The 26317-nt window shown below is 39.6% G+C and overlaps 1 protein-coding gene and 1 pseudogene across 2 annotated transcripts in view; both read left to right on the top strand.

Moving 5' to 3' along the window:
- The window catches only part of LOC148359354 (leucine-rich repeat and immunoglobulin-like domain-containing nogo receptor-interacting protein 2), a 316496-nt gene that overhangs the window by 136586 nt on the left and 153593 nt on the right, over positions 1–26317 (top strand). For both annotated transcript variants that reach the window (XM_088344583.1, XM_088344585.1), the window contains exon 3: positions 2949–3051. The gene's annotated coding sequence lies outside the window, so the exon portion shown is untranslated. The remainder of the gene's footprint in view (positions 1–2948; positions 3052–26317) is intronic.
- LOC148359356 (U2 spliceosomal RNA) lies at positions 5467–5638 on the top strand (annotated as a pseudogene).

Below are 26317 nucleotides of genomic sequence, written 5' to 3'. Positions count from 1 at the left end.
AGCTGGCACCAAACGAGCGGGCACAGGTGAGGGCAATGAGAAATCATGACACCATTTCTGAGTATTGTCCAAGACGTTGTCTTTTTTTTTTCAGGCATATAAAACAAGGCAATACAACTTGCATTGCAAAACATGTTTTACAAATAAAAAGAACAACATTTAGAACACTTTTACCGTAAATTATGTGCTTACGTTTGACCCATTGATTTCCTGTTTGTTTGTTGTTGGTGTTGTTTTAACTTCATTTTAGATTCCATTATACATATAGTAGGGGGAATCTCAGTAAGGATGAAATATTGGCCTTTTTCTTTGATTCGGTGGAACCGTCACTAATCAGTTGTACTCTGTGGAACCATATCAAAATGCTATTTCTACTTTGACGACGTGATTAACAATGTGATGCTGGTGGACCAAGAGTTCATTAATCTGTCCTGAGCGAAATGGGAACGTGTACAAATTAGACGGCGTAAGCTGTTTTAATAAGTATGACACTGGTCAGGAAACGTTGACCGTATCTTAGTTTTTCTTGAATTTTGTTGTTGTTGTTGTTTTTTGTTTTTTTTTGTTTTTTAAATCAATCATACCACACTGTCACATTCCATAACCATCTTGCAACCACCATTCATGGGTTGGCACCAAAGTCCCCAAGTCATAATCAATAAGTGTACTGACAGTTCGGAGATAATCATCTCTGATAGATTAAAGTTGGGAATGAGCAGCAGGAAGGGAAATGTCAATTGTTAGGTTCTCAGAGTGTGGTCGGATGTCATTAATAACATCTTAATCGGTGTGACATGCATGCAAATGCTGTCACGTCAAAGCTTCAAATATGCTTTAGCTCTTGATTAAAAACGTCACTGGATCTCCAGAACTTAAATGCATTTCCTAACAGATGTTTTTTTTTGTTTTTGTTTATTGTTTTAATAAGGCACACAATGTCAAATGTTCCTCCCACAATTGAGCAAGCATTTGGCTAAATATTCCATGCTCCCAGTGACTAAATAAATATTGTCTCAAAGGTGACAATCCTTGCTTGTTTGCTGTCGAGCTGTGACGGCATTGAAGGAACACATCACTCTTAGTATGGCAAAATCCTTTAACACAACATGTGGAACAATATCTGAAATAGACAGTGATTATAGTGAAGAGCCATTGCATACCACTCATTTCTGCTTGGAGGTGGACAACTGTGGCGTTTCTTTTGTGACACGGTTGTTATAGTTTTGCCTGGCTTCCGAGGGTTTTCCCGTTTTATTTGCTTCCGGTTGGCGCTCATCTAGCCTGACTTTAGCGAAGGTTTTGCCACAGCCGTCGCCACTTTTAATTGTCGGTTCCTGGTTAGCCTGGTTGCACACTGCATGATTTTTGTTAGGCCAGTCTTGCCTGTTTACATCGCATGTCAGCGTTTTTTTCTGTGTTTTTTCACACTTAGTCCTTTTTGGGCTGCTCTCCATTTGGTATAACATTACTCCACCACCTGTGACACTACGCCTAGGTAGTCTCAATAAAAATGACCACAACTTTACTTAAAACACTCAACTACACATGCAACTACATGCCAGCTGGCTTGCTAGGCTGCTTGTGTTCCTCCAATGATGTTACAGCTCAGGATGCTGTCTTCAAAATGTATTAGCTTAGAACATAATTAGCATATATCTATTAAGTTTATATATAATTTAAGTCATATTTCCTCACATTTTGCATGATAAGGATTCGGACTACCTTTCTTGAGGTGACAAAATGAAAGCTTGAAAGCTGCATTGGCTTATATATGTTTTAAATCCTGATTTTAAAGCTTTAATTGTCCACCACTTACATAGTTAACAGTACAGCTAATTTAACTCACAAATGTAAGCTTTAAAGTCACTTAACTCCTGACTCAGAGCTATAAATCTGCTTTTATTAATTGTGTTAAATAAAGTTATAATTTAAAGTATTAAAGCTGCTTTTACTACATAGTTAAAACTTTACATTTCTTGAAATGCTAGTTAAAGCTTTAAAGTTGATTCAAGTTAAATATATTAATCAGTTTTAACTTTGCTTTAAACTTGCATTAATTTCAGGTTTAAACCTAAACATGATTTTATTAAAAACAATTCAATTAAAGCTTTAAATTCAGCACATTCAATTTGCTTTACCTCCAATGTTAAAGCTCTAAAGCTGCTTTAACTCCTATAGTTTAAGCTTGAAGCTGTTTAAATCCCAGGGTAACAATGCAAAGACAATTTGAAATGTGAAGCTTTAAAGCTGTATTTGTTGTCTTTGACATTTAGTTTTTTTCTTTCTTTCATATAAGGGTCAAGGCTATAGTCAAATCAAGAAAGCCGATGAAATATTTGACATTAAAACACTAAAAAAGGTTGTTGTAGATTTGGCCCTCTCGTGTGTGGCAGGCAAGATGCTGCAGCAAGCCAGGGAGATTTGCAGAAAGTGTCCCCGTCAGTCACATACTCAAGCATAAACTTTGAGAGTGGCCGGAGGTGCTGGGCTCTGCGAAAAGAGGGAGGGGAGGTCTATGCAATTCAAATACTTGATTAGTATTAACATGATCAGTATTTGGACTGAGCTGCCTATGGCCACTAAATAGAATGCAGAACATGATGTAAATCTGTGAAGAGTGTAACACATTATAGTGAGGGATTTATATACTGAATACAAATAACACAGGTGCTTGTGAGATGGGTTCAAAGGAGTTGAATGTTGGTAAAACAAAGCAATACAAATTTTACTCGATTGTCATCCCATGTAACGAAGGCGGTGCAACGAGCCGACACACTTTTACCGTTTAGGCGGAAAAATGATCAAGTGGGCCATGGCAGGACTGCACGTTTGTCTCCCACCCTCAGTCGGACTGACATTTCTTCCAGGATTGTTTTATTCCGGATGGCGGCGCTTTTGCGGCGGCTCGTTCGCCACGTCCACTCTCATTTGCTTCTTCTGCTTTTCAGCCCCGAGGTCAAAAACCCGCTGGGAGCGGCCCACGCCAGCCCAGGTCTCGGATCCACGTCTTTAACGCTCCACTGAAATCACAAACGACAGGAAGCCTCCCAGGTACGACGGGTCACTGTTGCTGTTTTACCGTTTCTCGATGTGTGCTTCATTCACAGGAAGCAAAAGTTCAAACTATTGATATGGGAATGAGATGAAAGGGAAAAGCCAATACTCGTGTGTCAAATCAATACAGTTGTACCTCTTCATTCGTGTCAAGTTTGTTCCAGGATTGTGCTCGTAGCTCGAATTGCCGCTAAATCATGGTGAACATAAGAAAATGATTGCCTTTAATGCAGTACAAATGCCAACCCAAACCCCAAAACATAAGAAAGAAATAAACTATTTAAAATACTCACACAGTTACAGGGGCCACACTAGGAGCTTGACAGAGGCTGCAACTCAAGCCAGAAAATTGTGTCAGCAAGTAGAAATGTTATGAATTCCAGACAGTACCTTTAGGAGACCCACAAATGTGTTTTCCTGTGCAAGGTGGTTGTATAATTTAGAGCAGTATTATGTCCATTTATGCATGATCTATTTTTTTGATCTAGCTTTGCCTCTGCCTCATCCTGCCTCATCAGAACGGCAGATGAGTGGTTAGCGCATCCGCGGCACAGTTCTGAGTTCATGGGATCAAACCTGTAGTTTGCATGTTATCCCCGTGCTTGTCTTTGTCTCCTCCAGGCACTCCGGTTTCCTCCGACATCCAAAGACATGCATGTCAGGTCAATTGGCCGGTTTGAATTGTCCCTAGAAGTTATTTAAGGAATGAGTTGTCTTTCTCTGTGTGCCATGCGATTGGCTGGCTGGGATGGGCTCCAGCACACCCATGACCCTACTGTGGATAAGTGGTGCAGACGATTGATGGATGGATGCTTGTGTGAGGTCTTTTACTGATATTACCAGGTAGGTATCATTAGAAGATGAGTTTAAGTAGGCTCTCAACGGCTAAGTTGCTAGTTAGAAATTAAAGTTATTGGAAAATCACAATGACCAATCACTTGTGAGCTATTTTTAGAATATGTCCACAGGCTTCTTGGTTTTTCTTGGGGTGCTACCTGGTGCCCGCAGGCTAGTGAGATATTCTTATTCACAAATGGAATCATTATCATCAACACCCACCTCCTTCCATTGTTGTAGAGAGCAGCATATTGTGATTTTTTCTTCCAATCTTGAGTAAAACCAGTATTACCAACTGAATTATTCTGTGTTGTAACTGGACATTTCAAATAACTTTAAATCTATCCTAATATGTTCTCATTCAACACAAATCCCTCATGAGATTCCCCTTTTTTTTTTTTTCTTTTTCTTTCTTTCTCCCTCTAATGCCGCCTTTGGCATAAACAGTGCGACTGGAAATAGGACTCGGTGACTCACAGATTAGTTTGATGCTCAGAATGCTAACTCGGAACACTTAAACGGGGACAAAAAGGAAAGCGATGACAAAGCCACTGTTCACAATCTGCACTCGAACATTACGTATGTCAAGTGTTAGTAACGAAAAATATTAATTAACACCATCATGTTGATTGATGTGCAGCACGGTGAATGATTGGTTAGCGGCACAATTCTGAGGTCATGGGATCGAATCGAGCTACCATGATCTACCCGTGCTTGTGTGGATTTCATCCGGGAACTCCCACATTCCAAAAACATGCATGGCATGCTAATTGGCTGGTCCACATCGTTCCTAGGTGTGAATGAGTGAGTAAGTTGTCTGTGTCTGTGTGCCCTGTGACTGGGTGGCATCCTGTTTGGGTGTCCCCTGCCCATTGCCAGATGACAGCTGAGATGGGCTCCAGCACCCCCGCGACCTCATTAGGGATAAGCGGTGTAGATAATGGACAGGTGGATGGATGGATTTTGATCGATATTCCAATTCTTATTAAAAAAACAATTCATACTCAATAGTCAACCTAACCAGAATGTCAATCGTAGGTTTTTAAGCCAGGTTCAGGACCCTTGGTTATTACGGTGGTTAAAATACTATAAGATCCTGGGATGGGTAAAACGCTTAAGTTCAAACCTTCATTGTTTTTAATAACTTTATTATACACCAAACCCTTTTTTACAAGCCCACACATTAGTTTCACAAATTAATTCACAGATTCTGTTTGTTGTACATGTAAACATTAGTTTGTTTGTTTTTTTTAACCAATACATATACTCTTGGGGATAGTATAGCTAATCAGAATGAAGAACACAATGCATGATGGGAATTGCTGAAGCAGTGAGGCCATGAAAGGTGAACCGCGTAGTAAAGACGGATTACTGCACCAGAAAGCAGAAGAGCCTTCTTTATTTTTCTTTTTTTCTTTTCCTTTTTTTATTGCACCTCCAGTACGCTAGGGGACAGTGGCACTCTTACATGTGGGGCACGAGAGGTTTTCTTCTTTGAAGGAGGAGCATGACATAAAATAATTAAGAAGCCTACTGTAGTTCTAGGTTTGTGCAATATTTAGGCATGCCAGGACCTTAACTTGGCCTTTTGCAAGGCTTTGATGCTAGATCCTTAGCTTGGCCTTGTGTACTTTCTATGAAGTCACTATCTTTGATTTTTGCATTTCGGAGATGGAATATGAGCTTGCTTTGTCCACTCCACGCATCGGCCCGGTATAGCAGTACCTCCGGGAACGGTGCATTCGCAATGATCGCAGCAAGGCTTTAGGGCTAGGACCTTAGCTTGGCCTTTTGGCTGAGAGTAAGTGTCCCGGCTCCTAGGCTTTGTAGCGTATTATGAACTGACCGATAACGGATAATGGATAATGAATAACGAAGATAGATCAATAACCCTTAAAAACCCCAAAACCCCGCAAGTTAGAATATGATATAATGAATTTGTGAATCTGTTTAATTGTTGCTAAAAGTGTTCAAACCAAAAAAATGCTCTAGGTTAACTGTATGTATTGTATAATAGATACACATTTGTACAAGTGCTTAAACCAATGCATGTGCATGTGAAAGTTGTATATTTTTTTATTACTATCCAAATCAACATTGTGTTTTTATTTATTTATTTATTTTAATAATGAATTATTTTTGACACCAGAAGGTGCTAAATAATACACAATGTCCTTTTCACTTGTACAGACAATATATTTTATTTGTCTTCTGAAAATATAACACTTTTAAATGACTACCCTGCTACAAAAACTCTTCTAATTTGTCATATAAAATATCATTTTTCACTTTTATTATTTTGTGCATAATGTACGGACTATTTTCACCTTTTTGACTATTTTAGTGTTGCACTCTTCTGGACTATTTGTCAGCCTCTGCGTTTATGCAAATATTGATAAGTGAAAGTTGCAAGGTAATATTTGCAGCACACTCATTAATGATTAGACAGAATCATCAGCATTTTTGATTTTCTGATGGGGCGGCTAACAGCGGTGCAATACAACAAACATTCTAAACACAAATCTGGAAAACAAGACAGGGATGAATGTGAGCAGGCACTTAATAGTGAGAGATGACTAAATAGATGGAGAATAACCCATTATTACCGTATGATTAACACCCTGTGCATGCATATATTTCCTCCTGTTACAAAGCTACTGGTGCTTGATTAAGATAATTTCATTCACGGTATAGCAGTCCCTTTGGTAAGCTATATCTAGGATTTATCCGTGATACCTTTTGCTAATAATTTTGACAGGATTAAAATTGAGAAAAAATAGTGGAAAATGGAGGGGAAAAAATCCTATCTGGAGAAATAGGACGAGATTAATATTTGTATTGAGAGTACAAGAAAACACCGGAACCCCAGTGCTGAACGGCGCTTTTAGGCAGGTGAGGGGATCGAGGCCATTACCGAAGAGATGGGAGTTAATAATGTCTACCAGCGTGCACTGAAAGTGTATTGATAGCCGTGACTCCAAATGGATGCGGCCACATAGAGTGATGAAGAAATAGAGTGGACATAGTGTATGCCACATCGATTACATAGCATTTGTTGCCGGAAAATAGAAAACGGTGTAAAGATTCAAAGACAATTTGGATTAAAAACAATTCGATTAGGCTCAGCGGGATTACAATTCAATTCCTTATGGGACAGTTCAGCAGTACATAATATTCAGCTTTTTATTGTCATTTTACATACGCGCACACACACACACACACACACACACACACACATATTTTACATATATATATATATATATATATATATATATATATATATATATATATATATATATATATATATGTATATATATATATATATATATATATATATATATATATATATATATATATGTATATATATATATATATATATATATATATATATATATATATATATATATATATATATATAGAGAGAGAGAGAGAGAGAGAGAGAGAGAGAGAGAGAGAGAGAGAGAGAGAGAGAGAGAGAGAGAGAGAGAGGAGAGAGAGAGTGCTTGCCTTGCTCGCTGAGGTTCGCATACGGACTGACCACAAGTGAACGAGAATGACATGTTTAAATAGGAGGAGGACTAATTAGGGAACGAGTGGCAGTTGGGGCTGAATGAGTGAGCACATGTGAAGGCAATTGGCACATTGTCACATATATGGTAGTGATATTATACACTTTCTAATTTCCATACCCAGCAAATCGAGCTCACTTCCCTTGTTGCTAGGCAGATTTGAAGGTATTTTTAAGAACAAAGCTGTAAGGAACCACCACACTACCGCCCTACAGAGGGTCGCCTGTGATTGCACACACCTGGTACACATGACGTACAATGACAGCACTGGCTGATCCCTGGTCTCGGATCCCTCACATTGCCGCCAGTCTGTACCTGTTTCTGGTGTTTTTTGGACAGGGTTTGTGTTACCCATTTTTTTTTCCTTCTCAACTATGCAGAACACCTTAAGTTAACTTATTTTACCCCATTCAAGCTGTTAACTCAGCTTGTTTTTCCGAGTTTGGCATCTCTCCACCTAACAACACAAAATGGCATTCACGTGAAACAGCATTTTTAATTCAGTATTTTCTTTAAAAATGTATGTCTACCATTTTCCGTTGCTCCTGCCATTTTAGGTGTGATAGATAAATAACATCGCAAGCAATATTACAAAAGTCCTGTATCATTCATTATACAATATATATATTATTCATTTATTATGTATATTTTCGTATGTGGTTAGAGATTTATAAATAAAACACAATTATTTATTTGTTTCAATTTTCTCCAAAACCTGTAATACAATTTAGAAAACAAATCTACTTCTTACAACAGGGGCTGTGTACCCTTATCTTCGAGGGCCACAGTTCTGACTGTTTTCAGAGTCCTTCTACAACACATCTGATTTGGAATGAGGAATATTTTTCGTACTTTTACACTCTACAACATACCAATAACAGTAAAGTTAATACAAATAAGTTCAGGTTTATAATAAAGCTTACATTTTTATAAATAAAAATAAAAACACTTGAATTCCATTCCTGTAAACCTATACATTTTGTCCTTATTCTATATGTTTTTGATCATTTTTAATTGTGTACACTATATAACATATTCTGTTTAGGGGAAAAATATATATATATATTTTTTTGTATGATCAATTTTGTTCTGCCCATTTTAGCTCTAATCCACATCGTCTCGGTCAGTTTTAGCAGACGGCAACGTCGTTTTAGATTACTAATAGCGTATTCTACTTAGTCTCTCTTGTTGTGAGTAAATAGGGGCCTCGTAGTGTTTGACTGGTTAATCATAGCTTAAAAATGGGGATTGTAATCATTAAGAAAGGAAGCAATTGGCTGATGTTGTCATGTGCGATTTTTTCGATTGGGATATTTTACAGGTTCCTTGCTGCTCACGTACATGAAATGATTTGTCTTTCAATTTGTCTGAATAAAGCTTATAATAAATTTCTTCCTGCACTCAATCAAAAAAATAAAAACATAGAAAATAAAAACAACTTTATTGCCAGATGCACATTTTATTTGCAACAAGTACAACAACATTCACTATAAGTGGGCTTAAAAAAAAAGATGTTGGTGAGCAAAACAATGCTACCAATTAACTTCTCTGTCATCATTTAAAAGGCAATTTTGCATCCCCTTCAAAAGAGTGGCTCAGTATCTCAAAGCGTGTTGACAAAGGAATGACAGATTCCAAGCGATGAAAGTGCTGCAGGCAAAGCCTGACTAATGATGTCTGTAATTAAAAAGGATTGTCATTGAACGCTTCACTGGCTGCTCTTCCATCTGTTCACGATGGACTGAGTAGCTGGTTGAGTAATTTTAATGACTGGAGCATTTTCATAGTCTGGTGCTAACCGAGTTAAGGTAATCTAAACGGTGATTTCATAGCTGGGTGTAAAAAAGGTTGGAAAGGAAAATTTAGGGTTTAAGAGTGGGGTGATGGTTTCAGTTTTAAGCCAGTGAATGTAATGTAAAGTGGCATATTGTTTTTTTTTTTGTTTGTTTTTTTTTTGTTTTTTTAAGATTCATGTTCAATATAAAGTATGCTGACGATGTTTAGGTTTATTTTTTCTATAAATAGGAGTGGAGGCACAGACAACGTTTGAGTTTATGTCCCCTTTAGAAGAGATGACACCAATGCACAATGAAATTAAATTAACAAAAATAATAAAAAAAACATTATAATTCGAAGGTCATCAATGTTGTAAAAAAAGAGATCTCACCAAAACTTCTCCTAAGGGGCCGGTCACACAGACATTTGCGGCTGAATCACGGCTAAAATTTTGCGTTTTTTTTTTTGCCCGTGGTTGCCCGGGATGGAAAATGCGCAAAATTGGCCAACCCGCTGTTGATCTGTGGTATGGCCGGAAAAAAGACGCCGGCGACTGTTCCGCTTCCTCTCATCGCGTCATTTGCGCATCATTTCCGTGTTTAGACCACGTGTATAAAAAGTGCCGAGCCGGTGTTGTGCCCAAATCCGAGTCCTACGCAACATCCATAAACGCCCCACCCCCCCGCGTGACTTTTTCATCCACGTTTTAACAAACGCATTTTGTAGAATATGATCGCACTTTATTGTTTAAATAAACGCGTTATTTAGACTAGGATCTCCCAATTGTTATTAGCTCGATTTATAGTTTTAATAAGCGTTTTATATAGAATACGATCGCTTTCGTTGGAAGCGCAGCAGAATGCGCGTTCACGCGAGGGGGGGAGGATTGTATATACGGTGTGCATTACCGTTCGATTACGTTCACAACAAAAACAAAGACGGAATGGTTTAAGTTGTATTACATTTCCAACAAATGCAAGACGAAGTAGTTTTGGTTATATATTCGCCATCACATTCCCTAAAAGTGAGATTAAACGAGGTAAATGTGGTTGTAATAGCGAGGGGAAGCTAATCTCGGAAACGGACTATAGAAACACAGTCCCGTGAAGATCAAGATTTCAAGCTATGGCATCAGTTTTATTTTATTATCTTGATAAGGACTGTCAATAAACAAAAATAGATTGAGACGAGGTCACTACGCTGACTGGGGGGCGGGGGTGAGATTTAAGGGTTGTTGGTCTATCTTCTTTATTCATTATTCATTATCGATCAGATCATAATACGCTACAAAGCTTAGGAGCCGAAATTCTTACTCTCAGCCAAAAGGCCAAGTTAAGGTCCTAGCAATAAAGCCTTGCTGCGATCATTGCGAATGCACCGAAAGATTTATTCGAAATGAAGAGAAACTATGCTGACGGGGATCCATGTTCACCCCTTTGACGTCACAAGCACAACTGACGTGTGCTCGGCATTCGCGCTGTTTATACGCGGAGAAAGGCGTTTAAGTGTCACACGCTTAACACGCTAATTTCACGTAATAACACCGCGATACAGGCGCAGAACATGCTATTACCATGCTCCACCCACGATTACCCGCTGAAATTTCCCGTCCTACCCATGTGTAACCACGCCCTGGCCGCGGCCAGAGCACGTCGTTCCGCGTCATTTCCGCGTCATTTCCTCGTGTTGACCACGTGTGCGGCACGCGGTTTAAACACGTGCTCAAACTTTTGAGCTGCTCAAAAGTTTTGAACGCGGCCAACCACGTGAAAATTTGCGACCGCGAGTAAAGCACAGCTCTATCTCGTCTATATGGCGGTCTCTAAACGTCCAACAGCGCCCAACGGCATCTGCTTCACGGCCAGAAACTTCTGGCCGTGGATCAGCATCAATACGCTCGTGAAAGGCTGCGTACCCGCGCTCTGAAGAATTGAGCAGGGTAAAAATTTTTTGCGCTGCCACCTGCGCGCGAATTTCCGAACTCGTGTCAAGCACCGCTGTATCTCGTCTGAATGGCGAACTCAATGCGTCCAATAGCGTCCGCCTCAAAGGCAGAAATTTCTGGCCGTGATTCAGCCGCAAATGTCTGTGTGACCGGCCCCTTAAGTCAAGTTGGGGTTAGCTGTCTGAATCTCACTTGCCTCTGCAGTCTTATTTTTATTAACTTCAATAATTGAGGAGGGGAGAGGAAATGTGCCAGTTGGGTCTATGCACACTTCGACTGTGTTTTTTTTTTTATTTATTTATTTTTTTCGTACCAAGGCAATTGTTGCATTGTCTCTTTGTGTTTTCATCAATGTGACACCTCTGCTGACTGCACTTTGACACCCATTGCATAGCCGTGTGTACATGTAATATCATGTTTTGGTAAAGTAGAAGTTTGAAGCGCAACATATATTTTTTTTTTACAAATTGAGATACCTCACTTTGAAACTCTGTCATTGGCTTAACATATTTTAATACACACCCTAATTTTAAAACCCTATTGGAGCAACACGAACAAAACAAACCTCACCTGTCTTAAAACCTTTTCACCCTAAACCATGTCTTTCAACCTTAATTCTGGTTAAATAGTTCTGCCTTTAAAAAAAAAAAAACAACACTGGTTTGCTCAACCCTAAAGCTTTATTCTTTAACTTAAAACCCTATCAAAAAAAAAGAAAAAAAGAAAAACAAAGAAAATAAACTGTCCTGAAACCTCACTGTCTATGCATTTTTTTTGTTTGTTTGTCTTTTTACTGGAAAGCTTAAAATTATCGTGAAACCTTAACTGTGAATAGCAAAGCATCTCCATGAAAATTGCCTTGCTTTTCTGTGTGTAAAACACAATTTCGCAGCAACCTAACTATTTTTAAAATAAAGTGCTGAGTCAAGATTGGCGCCCAAGCTATGGGGCCGGTCACACAGACATTTGCGGCTGAATCACGGCCAGAAATTTCTGCCTTTGAAGCGGACGCTGTTGGACGCATTGAGATCGCCATTCAGACGAGATACAGCGGTGCTTAACACGAGTTTGGAAATTCGCGCGCGGGTGGCAGCGCGAAACTATTTGGCGCTGCTCAATTCTTCAGAGCGCGGGTACACAGCCTTTCACGAGCGTATTGAGGCTGGACCACGGCCAATAATTTCTGGCCGTGAAGCAGATGCTGTTGGGCGCTGTTGGGCGTTTTGAGACCGCCATATAGACGAGATAGAGCAGTGCTTTACTCGCGGTCCGAAATTTTCACGTGGTTGGCCGCGCTAAAAACTTTTGAGCTGCTCAAAAGTTTGAGCACGTGTTAAACCGCGTGCCGCACACGTGGTCAACACGAGGAAATGACGCGGAAATGACGCGGAACGACGTGCTCTGGCCGCGGCCAGGTCGTGGTTACACATGGGTAGGACGGGAAATTTCAGCGGGTAATCGTGGGTGGAGCATGGTAATAGCATGTTCTGCGCCTGTATTGCGGTGTTATTACGTGAAATTAGCGTGTTACGCGTGTGACAGTCAAACGCCTTTCTCCGCGTATAAACAGCGCGAATGCCGAGCACACGTCAGTTGTGCTTGTGACGTCAAGGGGGGGAACATGGATCCCCGTCAGCGTAGTTTCTCTTCATTTTGAATAAATCTTTCGGTGCATTCGCAATGGTCGCAGCAAGGCTTTAATGCTAGGACCTTAGCTTGGCCTTTTGGCTGAGAGTAAGAGTCCTGGCTCCTAAGCTTTGTATGGTATTATGAACTGATCGATAATGGATAATGAATAAAGAATATAGACCAATAACCCTTCACGCGATGAGGAAGCGGAACAGTCGCCGGCGTCTTTTTTCCGGCCATACCACAGATGAACAGCGGGTTGGCCAAATTTGCGCATTTTCCATCCCGGGCAACCACGGGCAAAAAAAAACCGCAAAATTTTAGCCGTGATTTAGCCGCAAATGTCTGTGTGACCGGCCTCTATGCTTTAATTCAAAATAGAAAATAGCTGAGCAATACAAAGAATACAGTGGGACTGACATCGCAAAAGTCTACAAAGGGATTTGCAATATTAAAAAAAAAAAAAGACATCAACAATATCAATCAACAAAAATATATCATTGGAATCCAACAGACTACAGGGTCGAAGGCACAACAACGGAAGGAGGTGGCTGTTGGTGTTGAGGATACCATTTTACAATGAGAGCGTATCACTACCCTGAACCAAGATGGCTCACAATGTGAATTCAGAGATCTACTCAAGTAAAAGTATATTGATTTAAAAATACTGCCAGAAGTACAAATTGGCCCAACATTCACTCAAGTAAATCTAACAGTAAATGTAATTTATTACTACCCACCTCTGTCTGCAAGACCAACATTTCAATAGCTCCACACTCACCTGAGAACTGTGCACCCACATTTGAAGAGCTGTTTGGGCGTAAACAACCAGCTCTATTTAGTGAGCTGAGCTGGAAGAGACCGAATTCCCATTACTAAGGGTGAGAGATAACCAGATACTGTAGCCTCTATCATCTCTAAAATTGTGGGCCAGTTACAGTCCCGAATTTTGATAAATGCTAGCGTGGCGGAAGGGCCTAGTACGCAAGAACCTTATCAAAAGCGCAAAGACCTGTCAACCATGACTCGATGACCAAAAGCCCCCGTCTCCAAGCACATTGGCTTGCCACTCCCAAACATAGCAGAATCCAGCTACCACACAGCCCCCCACCAGCCCATAGCGTCTCATCTCCCCCTACCATGAACACCCCCCATTTCTTAAGTAATGATGGATGCAATTGAGTGTGAGTACTTTCCCTCCATCATTTAATGGTTTGTAATCAACAGACGAGGCACGGCACTCACCTCTTCTACTTTGCTCCCATTACTCTGGCAAGTGGCAAGTGAAATGCAACACAGTAACCTCCCACTTGATTAAATGGATGACAGAGACCTCACTGTTCCTTCACTGACCTATGCGCCCAATGGTTAGGTACTACCCTATAATACAGCATGTTCACAAACTGTTTGATGTACGCATGGAGAGTTTTTCTGGTTGTCAATTTAAAAACGTGTTGAAAAAACTAAATACTTTAAACCATCTGTTGTAATTCTGAAAAACATTTTGTATTAGTTAGTACCTTTTAGTAGTAAAATAACCCCACATTAATGAAATAACAAACAATATTAATTTGAATAATAGACAAAAATACATGAAGTGCATTTCATAAATTTCCATAAGGCAAGATAATTGCATTTTTTTTACATAAAATATTGAGTGTCGACCATATTGGTGCTATGGGTACCCCAAAAGCCAAAAGCCTTGTGAAAGACTGTGCAAACAAAAGAGAATAAAAATGGTGTAGTTTGGTCACTTTGAGTCTCGGTAGTTCATATTCTTTGTTCTGTTACACTACAGAATACAGTGTGTGGTCTAGTGGTCAAATGTTACAATTTATTACAATATTAGCCCTTTAAATATGGAATTGATAGATACTTTCAGATAGCCTGATGTAAAACCTTTACAAACTCATAGGGTACTTTGCACTACAACAAGTCCAGCTTAAAAGGCGAAATTAAAAAAAAAAAGTTTCCTGAATAATGTCTAGTTGTTTTCGTAAAACATTTTATGAGGTTCACGTTTTTTTTAAAACAATGATGAATGTGTATTTTACATCAGGTTTATATTCTAGATAGACAGCCTTAATTTGGTCCACATATTTTTGTCATACGTTTCCATGTAGTTTTGAGAAACTACTATTCATTTAGTAACACACAAGGGTTTACATTTAAGCCTTTAACCCTGGGTCAAGTTTTAATCAAATTTATTATTTTGAATACCTGTTTCAATTTAAGATAATGAAGTCAAAATTAGGATAGGTTTTTAAATGAGATTATTACACTAAGTTTAACAAATATACTTTCTTTCAAAACACAGTTGGGCTCTTTAACGAATTTGGCATCATAGGTTAGCAATAAATTATATAGAGACACCTTGCTGCTTTCACTCTGGTTGTCGCTGGTCCAATTCTTCGCACATTTTTATCATGCACTGTGTTTTTCATTCTGAATGGCTAAACATAAGAAGATCTTTCATCGACAAAAATGTTGGACCTCCTCACCCGGTAAACCTGCTCTGGAGCCACATGCGTGTATTTGATGTTCCCTAGCTGCTCCATAGCGCTTTTTCAAATATGTTTGATACAAACACATACTGTATATGTTTTCTCTAGGACAGAGCCTGAAGTAAATGCAGCTATCCATAATGCCCACATGATGCTGGGAATGTGTGAAGTAAAGGTAATTTGATTGATTCCTTAATCAGGGTTGCTATGGATCCTTGAAAAATCTGAAAAGACATTGAGTTCATTATACTAAAAATAATGCTTTAGTTGGGATTCAAATGTCTTCAATCCATATTTGAAAGTCTTAAAAATGTGAACATATTAATATGATATTTTATTTGCTCGAAACTGTTTAATAGCATTCATCAATTGTCTTTTTTAACAAATTACAATTTTATTTTGTGGCAACATAGCGTGACCGCAATAACAGAACTATCAAAATGGTGATGTGGTTTCAGTCGGGCCTTTCGGAGCCAATGCTTGTCTTAACTTGCCTTAAGCGGAAGGAACCATGTTAATTCATAACATGCGATAAGATGTCAAAATCATTTTTAAGATTATAATTTGAACATGTTTTTGTAGTTTAGCACTTTTATTTTTTAAACAAATCCGTGCATTGGGTTTGTTCTTGAGTACATACATTTGGGAGACGGTCTTGCCCTTAATGGTCCAAAAATAAACGATGTAATACCGTATTTAAATCCTAATTGAAGTTTTTCAAGCAAGGGCTGAAAGTGTAATGGAAAACATGAACAATCTTTTAAACTCGAGATCCGCGCATCAGACAAATGATTCTCAATAAGTAAAATATCTGGAAAAAATACCTCAGATAAAGCAAAAACAACCTCTTGAGTGGAAATTTTGCACCACTCCACATGGAGGAAAAAAGTAGTTGAGCATCACAATCCGATGAAATAAATGTTTGATTCGACCATGTGAGAAATTGCCTCGAAATGAGCCCTAAAAGAGGTCAAGCGCGCCATAAACACGTGCGTTTGTGAAGCGCTCAGCTTTTGTTAAGTGGAAACATCCATCAAGCGCCAGATGTTGCCGCTCCGCGTTTTTGTACCGCTACACACTTGCTTTTTCTCGCCGCTAAACGGTTTGCGTTGTGCCCGTCCAGCCGTTGGTCTTTAACGGCCAATTCCGAGCCATTGTGTCCAGATGTTGCGGCTGTTGTGTCTTAATTCTACAATCAAGTAGTAGTTGTATTTCAATTGTAAAAACCATAATGACACTCCCAGGAACCAATTATTGAAACAAAGTAGAGGTATTAACTGGAAAAGTATTAATTTAGACTGAATTGAAGAAAATATACCAATTGTTTTGTCAGAAAACAAGGACATGTCTAGCTAATAAACATAGACCAAAACTGGAGCTGCAAAATACATGGAGCAAAGTAAAAAACACAAAACTATAAAAAACAAACTTGGCATGGTGTTGGAAGTTAAAATGACACAATGACCCAACAGAGTATGTTGTTTCAAATGTCCTTTGAAAGGGTTCAGAATAGTGGGGCACGTGTTGTATAATTGGGCACACCTGTACCCTGGTTGAGGCCCTCTGGTGGTTGGAGGTATGTCAGACATAAAAGAAGGTACTTTGCTACTCAGTTTCAGTATTGGTCAGGAGCATCAGGTGTCCAGTTGGTTCATCATATCCCTTCTCACGGCAGCCACCTTGTGTTGAGGCTGGCGGTAGTTATGGGGGCCAGGTACCCAATCTCTGGTTGTGTGGAAGATGAAGAAATCTCCCCACCGACTTGTCGATTTTGGCAGGATACTAGCTGGATCAGCATACACCAAGAGGCTCAACCTAGTATCTGGGATAGTATACAGGAACAGCTCTAACCAGTAAATCATAGTGCCCAAATCACGGAAGGCCCAAGATCTTGTGAAACTTTGGTTTCCACACTGACAAGCAGTTCCTAGCTACTCACAACAATCACAGAAATCCATACTTACATAAAGATGAACATGATACAATAATTCTGAGCTTCAAGTTAAGAAAATAAAGTTTGAATATAGAGGTACTACTTTACGTGGAGACACATATACTGAATACACAGGACATACAATACAAATAACATGACAGGAAAATAACAGCTTGCTGAATGTCATGCAAAATGATTTACTTGAAATCAAATGTAAAACACGTCTTCCCACTACCATCTGCCAGCCTGTAGTCATTATTTCAAGGCCATGTCATCAAGGTCTTTTCCAATATGAATAGTCAATGTATGTCAAGAGCGGGAACGTGGAATAATGCATCTACGTCTACATACGATACATAGTATTAGTTGCCACGTACTCCTTCATAAGGTCAGTGATCCGACAAAGGCGTGGATGTCCTAAGGTCTAAGGTGTGCAATGCTGTTGTGCGTCGATTGGTTATGACACAATTGTCCTTGCTCAAAAGATACATGCAAATGTCAGTGTTATAAAATGGAGGCCTATCGGAATTTTGTATTTTTTCTGCCATTGCAAGTAAGACCAGAAAGGCGCCGTATTATCTATGCGGAGTAAACTTAACTAAGTTTGGGTATTTGAATATTGTATATTTTAGAGTAAATAGAAAATACATAAATGGGTAGTGCACTTGCAAGATGAACATACGAGGACTGTACAAAAACCTTTTAAATGCAACAATTCCAATATGTTCTGAAGGTCCTCCCCCAAACTATTTTGTTTTTTTAATCCGAGGTTATAAAAAGCAGTTCAGATCTAAAGATTGTGGAAATCAAAGGACATCATTCGTCAAAAGTGGGTCAATGATGTAAACAGATTCAGATTCAGATCTACTTTATTGTCATTCTAGTACACGTGTATACAGAACGAAATGTCGATACATCTGACCCGCCCAGTTTCCTTGAATGTACAGATATAAGTAAAAGTTGTATTGTATTATGGCTACGTATAGTATTTTACCATAGTGCCGATAGTGCAAGAGGAGTAGCTAACCAGATGTGCAAAATGGGCAGTCAGGTTAACAAGTCAGGTAAACAGTAACATTAACACTGTAACAATAACGCTGTAAGTACAATAGTGCAGAGAGCAATTGTGCAAGGAGTGGCAAGCTATAAAGAACTGCCAGTAGTGCAAAAAGTCAAATTAGCAGCCGTTTAGATTTAGGTTAACTACCAGTATATGTTAGATTGACCATTTAACAGTCTAATGGCCAGGGGGACTAGACTACTGCGGAACCTGGTGGTCCTGCACCGCACACTGCAGTACCTCTTCCCAGAGGCTAGCAGAGTGAACAGTCCATGATGGGGGTGAGAGGGGTCCCCGATAATGTTCTTAGCATGGGATAGGCAGCGCTTCTGGCCAATGTCCTGAATGGAGGGAAGTGTAGTCCCGATTATTTTCTCTGCTGTCCTTGTTACCCTCCTCACACTACCCCAGTCGTTAGCGCTGCAGCCTCCACACCACACAGAGATACAGCTGGTCAGGATACTCTCTATGGTGCATAAGTTCTTAATAATAGCTACAATCTGAAACAACCCTAGCATCCAAAGCAATCGAATTTGCAAGTGAAGTAAAAATAGAAGAAGATTCTTTATTGTAAGCAGACATAAAAACATAAAAACAAATTTTATCAGACATTAAATTATTACTGATCAATATTTTGATATATCAGTTCATGTTTTTGCAGCATTCATAAGAGCATTGGTACAACTTTTACACATTAATGGTGCAGAGGTCCAGGGTTTAATTACAGCCTCCCCGTACAGAGTTTGCATGTTTTCCCCGTGCTTAGGTTGTTTTCTTCTAGGCACTCAAATTTCCTCCCTACACAGAAGGTTAATGGGACGGTTGAAATTCTCCCTAGGTGTGAACGAGCGAATTAATTGTATTTCTCTGGTCTCCACTGCCCCCTGCTCGATGATGGTTGGGATGGGATCCAGCACCCCCGCGACCCTAGTGAGAATAAGAGGCGCCGATAACTGATGAATGGATGTTTTCAAGTGTGGTATAAATAAAGTTGTACAAAAGGTCAAAGGTCATGAAATGCCCGGAGAAAAAATAGTACCAATAACTTTTACATAAAACATGTATGTTATATCTACTAGAATGAACAACAAAAAGCAACATCCACTGGAGAATAACATTTTTCTTCGTTTTTGCTCAAGACATTCAGATCATTTTCGAGTCAAAAGTGCACTGTTTTCGCAGCGCGTGATCCCGACCTACCCTCGTGAAATATTGACGGGACGACCGAATGCACCCCGCTAAAATAGAGCGCCTTCTCCAGTAAACACGTCAGGTTTGAATTATTGACGACAGAGTCTTGAGGAGCTCATTTGGTGGACACTGTTGTCTGTAAACAATCTAGCCGCACCGTAGAAGAAGAAGATCAACGGAGAGTGCCGCGAGGCATGTGCTTGCTGATGTGATCAAAGGCACGTCAGAAAATGCCTACTAGAACACTTGAACGTGATTTGAACTTGATACGTTGTTCGTCTTGAAAGGTGCATTTATGACGTGGATTTGCTTTGGAATTTGAACATCATCTATAAGTAACTAAAAAACAATCTCATCTCATATCATTAGCTGTACCGCTTATCCTTATTAGGGTCGCGGGGGGGCTGGAGCCCATCCCAGCCATCTCCGGGCAGTGGGCAGGGGACACCCTGAACTGGTTGCCAGCCAATTGCAGGGCACACAAGGACAAACAACTCACTCGCTCAGTCACACCTAGGGACAATTTGGACCAGCAAATTCACCTGAAATGCATGTCTTTGGAATGTGGGAGGAAACCGGAGTGCCCGGAGGAAACCCACGCAAGCACGGGGAGAACATACAAACTCCCCACAGTAAGGCCGGTAGCTGGATTTGAACCCACGCAGGAGGTTCCCACGACCTCAGAACTGTGCCGCACACACGCTAACCACTGTGCCCTTAAGAAACAAAGTAACATTAAATATGTTTAGTTGCTACAAAGGGTTACATATGCAATACACATACAGTATGTGTGAAATTCCAAGGCCTATTAGGACATACTTTTCTTAACATCTAAAAGGTTAAGACAATAAAAACAAATACAAAAAAAAGACAAGTGACGAGTGGTGAGGTTCGTGTCTGGTGACGACAGTCAGATTGTCTCTACGAGGGAAAGGTCCTTCAGCTGCTTCTGTACCATGTCCTTACGGCAAGAATGTTCCTGTCCTGATGGCGAGAAGGTCACGAGTATGGTTCCGTGTCTGGTGGGCAAGGGCAAAGACCCTCAACCACCCCTGTCCTGGCGGCTAGAAGATGAGTGCTTGACCATTTCTATACAGTATATCCTTTTTTTTTTTCCTGTTCCAATTATTCCAATGCTTTACATTGACTGATTGGACAGAAAACTGTGTCAGGCCACTGGCATCTCCATATCACTTTATTATGTCTACTGTCACCACATCAGGTCTGTTTTTTGTTTCTCGTTTAGACACGCTGCTAGTTGTCTTAAAACCTGGTTTATTTTTTATTCTTTCCTGATTTTCTTTATACATATGCCATTCTTTATTGAGCACACCTGTCACCATTTCAGCTCTCCTGCATTTGGGCCCCCCTCCGTAAATAATCCAAAAACTGGGAAGTGGAATCAAAAATAACTCACATAGTCATTAAATATGAACACTTAGTATATTATTGTATTTGCATTGTGAAAAATGCGCACAGCCCTCCACTGACTGCACATCCCATTGACTTGTATGCGATTTGGAAATCTAAGACACAACCCAAAAATAATATCACAATAATAGCAGGCCAGAACTACCTACTGGAAGTTTTTTTTTTTTTTTTTTCAAATAGTACTATTGTTTTATGTTTTACTTCTTATTTTCAACATTTTCTTTTCAAAATTAGGCAGTCATGTTTATTATTTCTGAAAATGGGTAAGAACAGGATTCTGATAATTTAACTACCGTATTTTCCGCAGGCCAGAACTACCTACTAGAAGTTTTTTTTTTTTTTTTCAAATAGTACTATTGTTTTATGTTTTACTTCTTATTTTCAACATTTTCTTTTCAAAATTAGGCAGTCATGTTTATTATTTCTGAAAATGGGTAAGAGGATTCTGATAATTTAACTACCGTATTTTCCGCACTATAAGGCGCACCTAAAAGCCTATATTTTTTTCAAAAGCTGTCCATGCGCCTTATAATACCGTGCGCCTTATTTATGGATCAACATTAAGTCGCAAAGTCTTCCAACTAACTTGTAGCCACCGACTAGATTTTCCCCTGAACGCCAAGTAGTCCGCGGTGCATGCTGGGATTTATTTACCGACGTTTCATTGGCTAACTAATGTGTCAATCACTCGATCACTATTGGCTAAGGGCCCGGTCACACAGCCTTTCTCGGGCGTATCGAGGCTGAATCACGGCCAGAAATTTCTGCCTGTGAAGCAGACGCTGTTGGCTGTTTGAGATCGCCATACAGACGAGATACAGCAGTGCTTTACACACGGTCGGAAATTCACATGCGGCTGGCCGCGCGAAAAAGTTTTGCGCTGCTCAAAACTTTAGACCACGTGTAACCGCGGGCGGCACACGTGGTACACACGAGGTAATGACGCAGTACAGACACGGAACGACATGCTACGGCCGCGGCCAGGGTGTGGTTACACGCGGGTAGGAGGCGAAATTTTAGCTGGTAATCGTGGGTGGAGCACGGTCATAGCATGTTTGTTCGGCGCCTGTATTGCGGTGTTATCACGTGAATTAGCGTGTGTAACGCGTGTGACGGTCAAACGCCTTTCTCCGCGTATATACAGTGCGATTTGCCGAGCACACGTCAGTTGTGCTTGAGACGTCAAGGGGTGAACATGGATCCCCGTCACCGTAGTGACCTCGTCTTAATCCATTTTTATTTCTTGACATTTCTTTTCATTTCATAACAAGATAATAAAATAAAAATGAAAAACTATTACAATAATAACATATTGGCTTCTTTGGTGCCATAGCTTGAAATCTTGATCTTTACGGGACTGTGTCTTGAGCGGTTATGATTTCTACAGCCCGGTGTTGTGCCGAGAAATGCATTCCTGCCAAAATTTGCATCCCCTCGCTACTACAACCACTTTTACTTCGTTTTATCTCACTTTTATATCATTTTTCGAGAATGTGATGGCCAAGATATAACCAAAACCACTTCGACTTGCATTTGTTGGGAATGTATACAATTTAAACCGTTCTGTCTTTGTATTTGTTGTGAATGTAATCGAACGGTAATGCACACCGTATATAAATCACTTTTGAGAACTGTTATGCACTCTACCATAAAGCTTATTATGCTGAAATAAGCTTTATGGTAGAGTGCATAACAGTTTCAATATGAGCGATTTGAATAGAAAAGGGCAAAATAAACATGTTACCTGCTCAAAAGTGATTTAAATACGGTGTGCATTACCGTTCGATTACATTCACAACAAATACAAAGACGGAACAGTTTAAGTTGTATTACATTCCCAACAAATGCAAGACAAAGTGGTTTTGGTTATATGTCCGCTATTACATTCCTGAAAAGTGAGATAAAACCAGGTCAAAGTGGTTATAGTAGCCAGGGGATGCAAATATCGGCAGGGATGCATTTCTCGGCACAACACAGGCTCGGGAGCTTTTAAACCCGTGGTCCACACGCGGAAATGACGCGGAAATGACGCGATAAGGAAGCGGAACAGTCGCCGGCGTCTGTTTTGCGGGCATACCACCGATGAACAGCGGGTTGGCCAATTTTGCGCATTTTCCATCGCGGGCAACCACGGGCAAAAAAAAGATCGCAAAATTTTACCCGCGATACAGACGCAAACGGCTGTGTGACCGGGCCCTAAAGTTATTCGGAGGTCAAGGGGCGGATCCTTTTTATCATTTATAGGCTCGCATTAGCTTAAACGGCAAAACAAAGCCTGCAATTGGCCAAAAAAAGATGTGTCAATCATCAGTTGAAACGATCACTATTGGCTAAAGTTATTCGAAGGTCAAGGGGCAGATCCTTTTTATCATTTACAGGCTGGCATTGGCTTAAACGGCAAAACAAAGCCTGCAATTGGCCGAAAAAGATGAATGTGTATAGCACGTGGTTGACGGCATACAGAAAGCATTTTTTACTATACTGTATTTGTTAATATTTTATTCTCCTGGATTTACTACACTCACGGATATAAGAGGACATTGGCTGCACATTATTATGAAATATATATATATATATAGTGCGTATTTTCCGCACTATATATATATATACCTAAAAGCCTTTATTTTTTTCAAAAGCTGACCATGCGCCTTATAATAAAGAGCGCCTTATTTATGGATCAACATTAAGTTTTCCAACTAACTTGCAGTCACCGACTAGATTTTCCCCCGAACGCCAAGTAGTACGCGGTGTATGCTGGGACTTATTTACCGGCGTTTCATTGGCTAACCGATGTGTCAATCATCATTTGAATCGATCACTATTGGCTAAAGTTATTCGGAGGTCAAGGGGCGGATCCTTTTTATTATTTACAGGCTGGCATTGGCTTGAACAGCGAAACAAAGGCTGCAATTGGCCGAAGAAGATGTGTCGATCATCAGTTGAATCGATCACTATTGGCTAAAGTTATCCGGAGGTCAAGAGGCGGATCATTTTTATCATTTACAGGCTGGCATTGGCTTAAACGTCAAAACAAAGCCTGCAATTGGCTTAAACGTCAAAACAAAGCCTGCAATTGGCCTAAAAAGATGAATGCGTATAGCACGTGGCTGACGGCACACAGAACGCATTTTTTTCTATTCTGTATTTGTAATTATTTTATTCTCCTGGATTCACTGCACTCACGGATATAAGAGGACATTGGCTGCACATTATTATGAACCCAACGACTTCGGTGAGCTACTCTGGCTATGTAGTATCCCTGTATCTTGTTTCAGACTGAACTCGATGTTTCTGTGATAAGCGGTGCAGATAATGGATGGAATGGAGTGTCTATTTTTAAATTAAACTCAATTCCAAGTGTTTATTGTAATATGCACAATAAAGTTGAGAGCGAAAAAGAAAATAAAAACTAAGGAATGGTTGGCATTTCTTGAATCCCAAGACTTTAACCTTCCGAAAGATGGAACGATGCATTTGAGTGACATCGTACGGACACCGCATCCGCACGCTTTCTCGACACGTATTTGCGTCTTTGCAAGCTTTCGGAATGTTAAGGGGGTAATAAGTTTGACTGAACTATCTGACTGTTTTGTCAACGTTCCCATTGCAGCGCCTTATAATCCGGTGCGCCTTATGTATGTCAAAAATAGGACCAAAAACTATTTTTTCGGGGTGCGCCCTATAACCCGGTGCGCTTTATAGTGCGGAAAATACGGTAATGTCAATGGCATTGTTGTTTTTTTTTTTGTTTCATTGACTCAAGATTGACTTATATTACATACTGTGTTCTTTGAATATTTTGGATGATAAATAACCTAATTATGGTAATGTAGGGTATTTTTTTTGTAATTTTTTCATTCTGAAGGTGGAGCCTCATGCAAGCTGGAGCAAAGTAACAAACAGACAAGTGGTCACAAATACAAAATAACAAAATACAAATTAAACCTGATAAGGTGGCATACCAGAATGTGACAGTAATACTTAACATGAGAACAACCTTTTTTTTACATATCGCTATATAAAGATTTCCATGTTTTATTTTCAAAATGCTTTCCATCATTATCTGTATACCAAAACAATATCCCCCTTGTGGGAGGTGGCTAGAGTCAAGAACACACTCACATTCACCAAGCGTTCACCCTTTATTTTTACTAACCTGACACCGAACAACAAGCTCACAGCACAATAAGGGGTGAATCTTGCAACCCTTCATCAGCAGAGAGGCCCGGCAGCGTACACTGGTTTACCCCCTCTGCATAATATGCGTCGATATCATGCATTCTTAACTATCCTATGCCATTTTAATGTATCCCTAGCACATACTCTTGCATCCATTAAGTTAGCCTATGTCACATCCAGAGCATGTTTCAGGTTTCAAAAGGCTTTACTCACTATTAATAAAAAGGCCAGTTTATATAAAAAATGATCATTTCAAATGGGTTGAATATTTCATTGGCATAAACATTATATGACGGGTCATTATTTTTATGATCTTAATTATTTTGAAAATTATTATTCAAGTCAAGCTATTTCACACTTTGGTTGGAAGTTTTATTGCAATATAAAACAAAATACTGCACAATAAAGTTACTTAGACTTGGCTTAATACCTTCAATTTGTGGAAATTCTAAGACTCTCCCGGGGGTTGAAAATCAATAGAAGATTAGCAACAGAGAGTTAATGCAAAGATATAAGGACTTGGCATCCTTTTTTCAGGATTACAGGGAACGTTTTACTGTCTTTCAGTATTGTTCAAGTCCACATTCAATTCCCAAACTCATTAAAAGAACCTTTCTTTTTTCTTTTTTTTACTTTTTTTTTTGTTCAAGTTCTGAGCTTTTTGCATGCCCACGCAGCAGCTCTACTAAAGTGTTCTGCCGATGAAGAAGAGATTAAAAGCATAAAAGATAAATGTTAATAAGAGCAGGAAATTAAAGTAACCTTCCAGGAGTGAAGCAAGTCGATAAAGTGAAAACAAATGAATACACTTGACACTGTGCCAACTAAAAAGACAAGTGAGAACGTTCTTAGGTTGAGGGTAGGATTTTGCTTTATATCACTCACAAATGCAGGTGAATCTTTCGCCTAATTGTGTAGACTATAGGTCAAAATACTGAATTGAGTTGGGTTTTCAAAGGAGGATTTCAAGCCTGAGTCGGGGTAGATAAGGGCTGCAGGCTATGTGGGTTCCATACAGTGTGTGCTTTTTGAAGTAAGTTTTCAAGTCTAAATTTGTTTCTTAAACAATGATTGGGTATTCCAAATAAAGTTTCAAGTTAGGATGCAAGCTAAGGATTAATGATCTAAGTTTTAATTTATGGTGGTAAGCAATAAACAGATGTGTTTTAAATATAGTTAAGGGGTGAATTCACAACTTCAAATATGGAC

This window comes from Urocampus carinirostris, chromosome 9 (genome assembly GCF_059441175.1).
Source record: "Urocampus carinirostris isolate Australia breed hairy pipefish chromosome 9, RoL_Ucar_1.0, whole genome shotgun sequence".
Lineage (NCBI taxonomy): Eukaryota > Metazoa > Chordata > Actinopteri > Syngnathiformes > Syngnathidae > Urocampus > Urocampus carinirostris.
This window is presented reverse-complemented; position numbering and strand designations above follow the sequence as displayed.